This window comes from Schistocerca americana, chromosome 4 (assembly GCF_021461395.2).
Source record: "Schistocerca americana isolate TAMUIC-IGC-003095 chromosome 4, iqSchAmer2.1, whole genome shotgun sequence".
In the NCBI taxonomy this organism is placed as follows: domain Eukaryota; kingdom Metazoa; phylum Arthropoda; class Insecta; order Orthoptera; family Acrididae; genus Schistocerca; species Schistocerca americana.
The window spans coordinates 334,960,050-334,970,294 of record NC_060122.1 but is presented as its reverse complement, the minus strand read 5'-3'; the positions used below and the strand labels follow the sequence as shown (position 1 = coordinate 334,970,294).

The window sequence follows — 10,245 nt, the reverse complement described above, 5'->3', positions numbered from 1 at the left end:
GTATATCGTGAAAATAGTAAATATTCGTCAAATACGGAATGTCCATCTAACGTGTCATTGACATGTAAACATCATTCAACGGTTTAGAAATGCAGGACTAATGGGAACGGTAAGATTAGTATCGTCGAACCAAGCAAATGTGAATGATCTATTTCTTCGAAGAAGAAGTCGACATGCTTCTCATTTACGGAGAATGCCAACGAAATTCAGTGAGAGCTAGAGACTTATACGATAAAAGATATCCTCAACGTACTCACTCTACACTTCGTACATTTATATATGTGTTTGATAAATTGAGAAAACCTGGATCTTTATAAAGCATCCGAAACATATGCGGCAAAGGAAAGTTACTAACGAGGAAACGGAAATTGGTACTCATGCCGCTGTGGTTCGAGATCCTTGTGTTAGTTCGCGTCAAATCGCAAGGGAATCTGGCATTAGCCAGAGTAGTGTTGTTCGTGTTCTGCATCGCCATAAATATCGTCCTTACCATGTCAGTCTCCACCAAGAATTAATTGGTACGGATTGTATGCGTCGCACTGAATTCTTCCCATGGGCTCAACTTCAGATTCAGAGGGATGACACATTTATTAATTTGATTTTATTTAAAGTCTAGGCTACATTTACGAACCATGTAAGTGTTAATTTGCATAACGTGCATTATTGGACAACTGAAAATCCTTGTTGGCTGCGGCAGTTGCACAACAAAAACCGTGGTCGGTGAATGTATGGTGTGGGATTGTGGAGGACAGAATTATAGGCTCCTACTTCATCAAAGGAAATCTTAATGGTAGGAAGTACACCACAATCCTGCAAGAAACATTATATCTGTTCTTGGAACGAGGAACAGAATGTGGTACCATCCAGAGACAATTCCCAAACCGTTGGATTGGACGCGGAGGAGATGTGTCGTGGCCGGCTCGTTCGACAGACTGGACGCCTCTGGATTTTTTTCTTGTGGGGATTCGAAAAAGACCAACGGCATTGCCACAGTGGTAACACCGGTTCCCGTCAGATCACCGAAGTTAAGCTCTGTAGGACTGGGCTAGCACTTGGATGGGTGACCACCCGGTCTGCCGAACGTTGTTGGCAAGCGGGATGCACTCAGCCCTTGTGAGGCAAACTGAGGAGCTACTTTGGAAATTTGTGGTAAGGAATATGATACCAAACTACTGAGGTCATCGATCCCAATGCTTACGCACTACTTAATCTGAGTTAAACTAATGTTAAGGACAACACACACACCCATGCCCGAGGGAGGACTCGAACCTCCGACGGAGGGAGCCACGTGAACCGCGACAAGACGCCCCAGACCGAACGGCTACCCCGCGCAGCGAGGAGCTACTTGATTGAAAAGTAGCGGCTCCGGTCTCGGAAACAGACACGCAGCCGGGAGAGCTGTGTGCTGACCACGTGCCCCTCCATATCCGAATCCAGTGACGCCTATGAGCTGAGGATGACACGGTGGCCGGCCAGTACCGATGGGACTTCATGGCCTGTCCGCGAGGAGTTTTTTTTAGCTTTTAGATGTGTAAAAGACATTGTTTATATAGACGTTCCAGCTACATCTGAAGATATGCAAGAGACAATTGTCGGAGCATGTGCTTCGGTAAGTGCCCATGTGATAAGGAATACCACTCAATCCATGATAAGAAGATTGCAGCACTGCATTGATATCAATGGTCGTCACTTCGAACACCTTCTGTAAATGGACGTTCATGCCACCTTTGTGACCTTCGTTGACCTTCAAAGACCTTACTGTTACACACCACCGAATTCGTCTCGATGCTGCTATCAGAAAATAAGTACCAAACTATAGCATCATATTAAAAAAAAGAAAAAAGAAAAAAAGTGGACCCTCATATCTCTGAAGGGACCCCATCTAGCACCTAGCAACAGAAAACCAACGTCATGTTATAGCCCCCGTTGTCCCATGCAACTTTTGTCCCACAAACTTTTCGGCTCCTACCACACTTTCAGATTTATTCTTGGTGGCAATAGTTAGTGACTCACCCTGTATAAATGTTTTATAGACTGAGATACTTCTTGCGTACTGAGCGAGTGTTTCATCCAGCGTAATCTCATACAAACAATGTTTCGTTTTTACACTCCTTATTTAAAAAGAAAGGATGGCAGAATATACAATTTCCAGTCATCTCTTTTCTTGAATACCACAGACACACGATTCCCTGTCGCATATATATAAAATGAAAAAGTCTATATTAGAAAATTATTTTCCCAGAGACAGCACTGTAGATAAACAAACATGCACATATTACCGTGCACCGAGGCAGGAGAATTATCATAGCTGTTCTATGTTTGACAAATTCCTCATGGAGGAAATTAACACGTAAATTTTTTCCATCGGTGTGCTTCTTAACGTAGTGATTCATCTCTGGACAAATGTCAGTTCTTCGATCCGGGTATCCTTTACAGTTTATTTACTGTTCCTCACATGACACACAACTCGTACCTACAATTTCGTGACGCCGTACTCACTGACCACGGCTCTTGTGGTGTCTCTCCCAAACACAACTGCGTGGTTAACAGTCCCATTAAAACTAAGACGTCATTTATTAAAAGCAGCTCGTTGCAGTCTCACTACGCTGAGTCGGAAACGGCGTTTCCACTAATTCGGTTCTCTTTCTGTGTTGCTATTTGTATAGCTTTCCCAGGGTCTTTGTAAAAGACAACATCAACCCCCCCCCCCTTAGGTAAGTGGGTTATCCAGCGCCGACCAACGGTCGGTGATGGCGGTTTTCTGACCGAATGTCTACTCAGCCAACCCTCCTGCTGTCTCATTCCAGACGTGGACCGAACAGTGTCTCAGCTTAATGTCAGTACAAAATGCGGTGTGGCTGTAAAAACGTCGATTTTTATTTTTATGGAAAATTGTTGCTTGAAGTGTTCTTTTTAACTTGAATGTTTCGATGATTTTGACGACTGTAAGTATTTTTAACTTACTTTGAAATAATTTACTGCACGAGTTATTTCTGTAGATTCCTTGAGCACTTGTTAAGTTACGAAAAGATATACTATGTGATCAAAAGTATCCGGACACATGGCTGAAAAAGACTTACAGGTTCGTGGCGCCCTCCATCGGTAATTCAATATGGTGTTAGACCACCCTTAGCCTTGATGACAGCTTCCAATATTGCACGCATACGTTCAGTCAGGTACTGGAAGGTTTCTTGGAGAATGGCAGCCCATTCATCACGGAGTGCTGCACTGAAGAGAGGTATCGACCGGTGAGGCCTGGCACGAAGTTGGCATTCCAAAACATCCCAAAGGTGTTCTAGAGGATTCAGGTCAGGTCTCTGCGCAGGCCAGCCAATTACAGGGATGTTATTGTCTTGTAACCACGGCGTCACAGGCTGTGCATTATGAACAGGTGCTGGATCGTTTTGAAAGATGCAATCGCCATCCCCGAATTGCTCTTCAACAGTGGGAAGCAAGAAGGAGCTTAATACGTCAATGTAGGTCTGTCCTGTGATAGTGTCACGCAAAATAACAAGCGGTGCAAGCCCCCCTCCATGAAATAAACGACCACATCATAACACCACATTCTCAGAATTTTACTGTTGGCACTACAGACGCTGGCAGATGACGTTCACCGGGCATTCGCCATACCCACACCATGCCATCGGATCACCACATTGTGTATCGTGATTCGTCACCCCCACATAACGTTTTTCCACTGTTCAATCGTCCAATGTTTACGCTCCTTACAGCAAGCGAGGCGTCGTTTGGCATTTGCTGGGGTGATGTGTGACTTATGAGCAGCCGCTGGACCGTGAAATCTAAGTTTTCTCACCTCCCGCCTAATTGTCATAGTACTTGCAGTGGATCCTGATGCCGTTTGAAATTCCTGTGTGATGGTCTGGATAGATTACGACCCTCTTCAACTACCGGAGGTCTCTGTCAGTCAACAGACGAGGTCGGCCTGTACGCTTTTGTGCTGTACGCGCCCCTTTACACATTTACACTTCACCATCACATCGGAAACAGTGGACCAATGGATGTTTTAGAGTGTGAAAACTCGCGTACAGAGTTATGGCACAAATGACACTCAATCACCTGACCATGTTCGATGTCTGTGAGTTCCGCGGGGCGCCCCATTCTGCTCTCTCACGATGTCTAATGACTACAGAGGTCGCTGATATGGAGTATCTGGCAGTAGGTGGAATCAAAATGCACTTAATATGAGAAACGTATGTTTTTGAGCGTGTCCGGATACTTTTGATCACGAAGTGTATCTCGGGAACTGTTAGCTCTAGAAGGCGTTGACTTATAGGATTTCTCGTAAAAATCCTGCTACATAGGTTGGCTGCATTGTTTACTATGGTATCACTTCCTGTTTATGGTATAATGCATTGTGTCGTCCACGTTTTGTGAGGCTCATTATACCTTCCGTTGTGTATGTTTTGACTTGTTGCTCATTGAGTCGTGTTTTTCTTTTCAGCATGACTCCACCAAAGGAATATTTAAGAAGAAAATAAATTAGGGAAATAAATTCTACAGAACATATCCTGTACGAAGTTTGCACCCACAAATGGGGTTCGACCAAGCAACAGCAGGGGTTTACAAGAAGAAGCTTGTGAACAGCAATATAGTGTACAGTGGAACCAGTGCCAGTGATATCGCTTTAATATTAGGTTTAAGTTTACTAAAAACAGTGTTTTATTAAGTTGCAGCTGTAATTTGAGTGGTGAAGAGACAAAAAATTCTGAAAGTCTCTTCAAAAGAATTCGTTTAGTTCTTAGTGTGGAAGTCGAGCTGTAAGAGTAAGAAAGAATTTTGGCCATCTGAGAAATATAAAAGAAATAACCTTTCTGTGACGAATGTCACATATTTTTATGGGCTGAGATGGATCGATGAAGGCTCCAGGACTGGAAAAACAAAGTGTGCTCTTATGAATCGCTCATACCCACCTACTAATGTTCAAGATACAAAGGCGCTTTCGGGGAAACAGTAAAAGCAATTACAGAAGAATCAATGAAATCTAAAACAGTGAAAGCAGTTGAAGAAAATGATGCTAACAACAGCATTTGCATAGCATTTGACGGATCACGGCAGGAAAGAGGGCTATCAATCTAAAAATTCTTGTGCAGCTGCCATAATTACTGATACTGGGAAGGTGCTTGATGTTGAAAAATTCTCAAAACGCTGCCAGGGATTTACATAAGTGGGTACCAATAATGAATAGAAGTTGTTGCATCAACATAACTATCAGGAAACACATGAGGAATACAGTGGACGAATGACCTTACAGCGCTCTCAAGGACAACGTAGGGTTCTCTATAATAAATTAGTTGATGATGGTGATTCCAGTCGATTCAAGTCAGTGATTGGCAGGAGGCCCGATGATGATTCAACACCGCAAAAGGTAGAATGTGTCTGTCGTGTGCAGAAATGAACGGGTACAAGGCAATACTTTTCTAACAAGCTTGAAGATGGCAAAACTATCAATCAAGTAAGTGAATACTATGGCCAAGTCATTAGAAGGAATACAAACAACCTGGAAGGAATGGCAAACGCAGTACCGGCAACGTTTTCCTACAAGAAGTCAACTGACGAGAAGCCACTACACAGTTTGTATTCAGTTCACCGGTGTAAATACCGCAAAGCTGATGCAGCAGGAAACGAATACATGCGTAGAAACACCATCCCTGAAGCTTTTGGGACAGTAATAAAGCCAATTATAGACCTCTAGCACATCTGGATCTTCCGAATAAATGCCCCACAGAAAAAGTTCAAAATCTAAATGGGTGTTTCAACAATGTTGTATGGACCAAGATGCCCAAAAATGTATTTGTGGGCTTGAAAACACTGAAGATTGGTCTCAATGAAACTGTGATGACCTTCAGTGATGGAAATGCATAAGTCTGGCCACAATCTAGAAGCAGTCCCACAAGAACTGGATATACAGCGAGCAGCGAGTCTCCAGAGAGAAACTATGATAAAAAATACAACATATGCAGAAAAATGCCTGAGACAGACAAAAAGACTGCAGTTGGTTGATCCTCAAGTAGATAAATATTACAAAGCTGGAGAGTTTTATGCTGTCTCTTCATTCAATAGTGAGTTTTCCTTCATTACAGCTTTCAAGCGCGGTTTCTGAAAAACTATTTTTTTTTCAGTGCTTCCCATTATCTTAGAAACTACTTAAGCTAAAGCTCTGAAATTTTTACCTCTAATTAATAGTGGTATTATATTTTAGTTTATCTAGAATGGTGCAGATAGCTCTCATAATTTAATCATAAAAATATATTTTTAATTACATAAATTTTTAAGACCTTCATTAAAATTCATGTCTTGTTTCCTAACGAAGGTAGATACTTGATAGTAGATCACTGAATGTATGAGATATGACTCTTTATCCTGGCAAAGTTTTGTTTTATTAGTTTAGATTTAATGTCATCAGGACAGGACGCTGATATTCGTCCTGAGAAACGAACTACTTTGCAGGATTGTATGCTGCTTTATATCCCGTCGTGATTTCTCCTATCGGATCGGCCACAGCTAGGTTAAGTGTGACTGTCAGATGAATATGCTCAGTGTTTGGATATTGCGACTTTCTGTTTCATTTTGGCAGCGATCGGAATATGGAGGCTGTATGTGGTATTTTGCTGGCAAACAGAAGAGCCCTTAATCTCGTAGCGAGCAACGTAGAGGCCGTCCAACGACCAATAGTGTCCCATTCCAGGAAGACGCGACCGGTACCCTAACATTGGCACGCTCTGCATAGATGATGAGGGCAGAGGGACTAACCAGAGAGCTCGGGTTCTCCTTCCATAAGAAGTTTGGAGTGGAACCAAAAGGAAAAGTTCCGCAAACTGTAGCAGTTTGTGGAGGTTACAGTGGCAGAGTTGGGGAATGATCCTTTAGGGGAGAGGAAGAGAGAACTTTAGCAAGCAACGTGCTTGTGACACTTTCACTCCAGTCTTCACAGAGATAAGTCATGCTGGTGGGTCTCCTACTATCCTTGCAATATGACACATGGACTGCGTAGGACAGGCATAGTTTAAAGTGCTACAAGTCGAACATATTCATCTCATCACGGTGCAATGTAATTTTATTATGAGCTTGCTGCTTTCATTCAACTCTAAGTTACTAGTTTGACAAGTAGACGTAAACAGCCTTGCGTGTGAAAAACTACACTCCTGGAAATGGAAAAAAGAACACATTGACACCGGTGTGTCAGACCCACCATACTTGCTCCGGACACTGCGAGAGGGCTGTACAAGCAATGATCACACTCACGGCACAGCGGACACACCAGGAACCGCGGTGTTGGCCGTCGAATAGCGCTAACTGCGCAGCATTTGTGCACCGCCGCCGTCAGTGTCAGCCAGTTTGCCGTGGCATACGGAGCTCCATCGCAGTCTTTAACACTGGTAGCATGCCGCGACAGCGTGGACGTGAACCGTATGTGCAGTTGACGGACTTTGAGCGAGGGCGTATAGTGGGCATGCGGGAGGCCGGGTGGACGTACCGCCGAATTGCTCAACACGTGGGGCGTGAGGTCTCCACAGTACATCGATGTTGTCGCCAGTGATCGGCGGAAGGTGCACGTGCATGTCAACCTGGGACCGAACCGCAGCGACGCACGGATGCACGCCAAGACCGTAGGATCCTACGCAGTGCCGTAGGGGACCGCACCGCCACTTCCCAGCAAATTAGGGACACTGTTGCTCCTGGGGTATCAGCGAGGACCATTCGCAACCGTCTCCATGAAGCTGGGCTACGGTCCCGCACACCGTTAGGCCGTCTTCCGCTCACGCCCCAACATCGTGCAGCCCACCTCCAGTGGTGTCGCGACAGGCGTGAATGGAGGGACGAATGGAGACGTGTCGTCTTCAGCGATGAGAGTCGCTTCTGCCTTGGTGCCAATGATGGTCGTATGCGTGTTTGGCGCCGTGCAGGTGAGCGCCACAATCAGGACTGCATACGACCGAGGCACACAGGGCCAACACCCGGCATCATGGTGTGGGGAGCGATCTCCTACACTGGCCGTACACCACTGGTGATCGTCGAGGGGACACTGAATAGTGCACGATACATCCAAACCGTCATCGAACCCATCGTTCTACCATTCCTAGATCGGCAAGGGAACTTGCTGTTCCAACAGGACAATGCACGTCCGCATGTATCCCGTGCCACCCAACGTGCTCTAGAAGGTGGAAGTCAACTACCCTGGCCAGCAAGATCTCCGGATCTGTCCCCCATTGAGCATGTTTGGGACTGGATGAAGCGTCGTCTCACGCGGTCTGCACGTCCAGCACGAACGCTGGTCCAACTGAGGCGCCAGGTGGAAATGGCATGGCAAGCCGTTCCACAGGACTACATCCAGCATCTCTACGATCGTCTCCATGGGAGAATAGCAGCCTGCATTGCTGCGAAAGGTGGATATACACTGTACTAGTGCCGACATTGTCATGCTCTGTTGCCTGTGTCTATGTGCCTGTGGTTCTGTCAGTGTGATCATGTGATGTATCTGACCCCAGGAATGTGTCAATAAAGTTTCCCCTTCCTGGGACAATGAATTCACGGTGTTCTTATTTCAATTTCCAGGAGTGTAATTACCAAACGTGCGACTTTGATTGTGACACCTTGCGAACCCTTCAACAATGTATCGGAATATAGCTAAATATTGTTGGTTACTTGTCGCAAAACGGAATTTAAAACTCATTTGATTTGTTCATTTACGTGCTGAAATATACATTAAATCAGTCGAAATTATCCCCAAGTGTTCGTGTCTCATTTAACATAACATCAAATTAAAATAATTTTTGCATTTTTCTTTATGCCCATGTGTCTGCATCTCACATACATGAAACTATAGAGTGATCCTATAATAAATACATTAATATCGTATACGATGATTTCCATTTTGTAACAGGATAATAGTGGCAACCCACCACTCTTCCATATTTATCCGGTAGCATAGGCCAAAAATTCATCTTTACATAGTAAGTGCACGAGTAAATAGTTCCCAGAGCAGCGTATACGGTGAACCACCACAAGTAACGGGACAATACAGAGATACTCCATACAGAATAAAGGTAGGCGAGTTAGAAGTTAATTAACAACATTTAGACATATGTATCATATGGCGAAGAACCAGAATGGCGAAGAACCAGAAGGACAGTAGAATGTTGAATTTGAAGTGACTGACCTACCTAATTGGCTGAGCACATCATCATCATCATCATCATCATCATTATAATGATCTATGTGCAGCAGTAGGTTTGCCGCCACTATTGAAAAGTGATCGAAAAGTTTTATTAACGATGGGTGTACTACAGTTCTCGTAGTAGTCACTCACCAAGCTGTCGGTTTACTCTTGGCTTATGAATACTGTGCAGCGGCCTGACAGTGCTTTATGGCTATGGGCGACAGCACGGCGGCGCAGTTCTGCCTCCTGACACCCAGCAGTAAACAAACACGGTGGGAGGAAATCCCTCTTGTATCAAAACGCAATACCGGCACGCCGTACGCCTCGTGGACGTCAATTATGAAGCAAGTGTTAACAGAGCTGTTTACCTGTTCACCCCATTCTGCGACGCTGATTCTCGTTAGAGAGAGAGAGAAGGGCACAGCATTTTCAAGCTCGTAAGGACTGTGTAAAAAAAGGCATAGTAGGGGTAGCGACTATTTGATATTTACTGTCCTCTTACATTATCTAGAAATTCTGGTAGGAATTGCGTAGCTTTGAAAACATACAATTATGCTAACTGCATAGCAGACTGATATAACTTACTATTTGTATCGGCAGGTGTGCCTCTCGCATACATCTACCCTTTGGTCCTCCCCTCAACCTCACTAAACTGAAGAATCGAAACGTTGTGAACAAATTTTAAGAGCGCTTGTGTACACACTTCAGTCTGTGAAGGATCATGTTGTTAAATGAACTTCCTAATGCTAACATTCGTTTTATTTGCGAAGAATTGATGAAACACTCAAATTCCTTAATTTTGTCCAGAAGACTATAACTACTTGCTTGCATAACGTATATTTTATTTATATTGACGGAACTGAAGTTTTATTATTTATAACTTGTGTGTGCTGCTCATACTGAGTCAGTGGATTCTATAGCGGGATTAACAACAGCTGTGTACGATCCCACAGACACACAGTTACATACAGAGTCACAAGCTGTTCCAGCACTCACATACGTTTAGGATTGTGATTTGTTGTAGGTTGTGGCTCGTTTACATACTCTACAAATGACATTGTTGCTAT

General features: G+C 44.1%; 1 pseudogene; it reads left to right on the top strand.

Annotated features, from left to right (window-relative positions):
* Positions 1 to 974: 974 nt before the first annotated feature.
* LOC124614603 lies at positions 975 to 1,092 on the top strand (annotated as a pseudogene).
* The last annotated feature ends 9,153 nt before the right edge of the window (positions 1,093 to 10,245 follow it).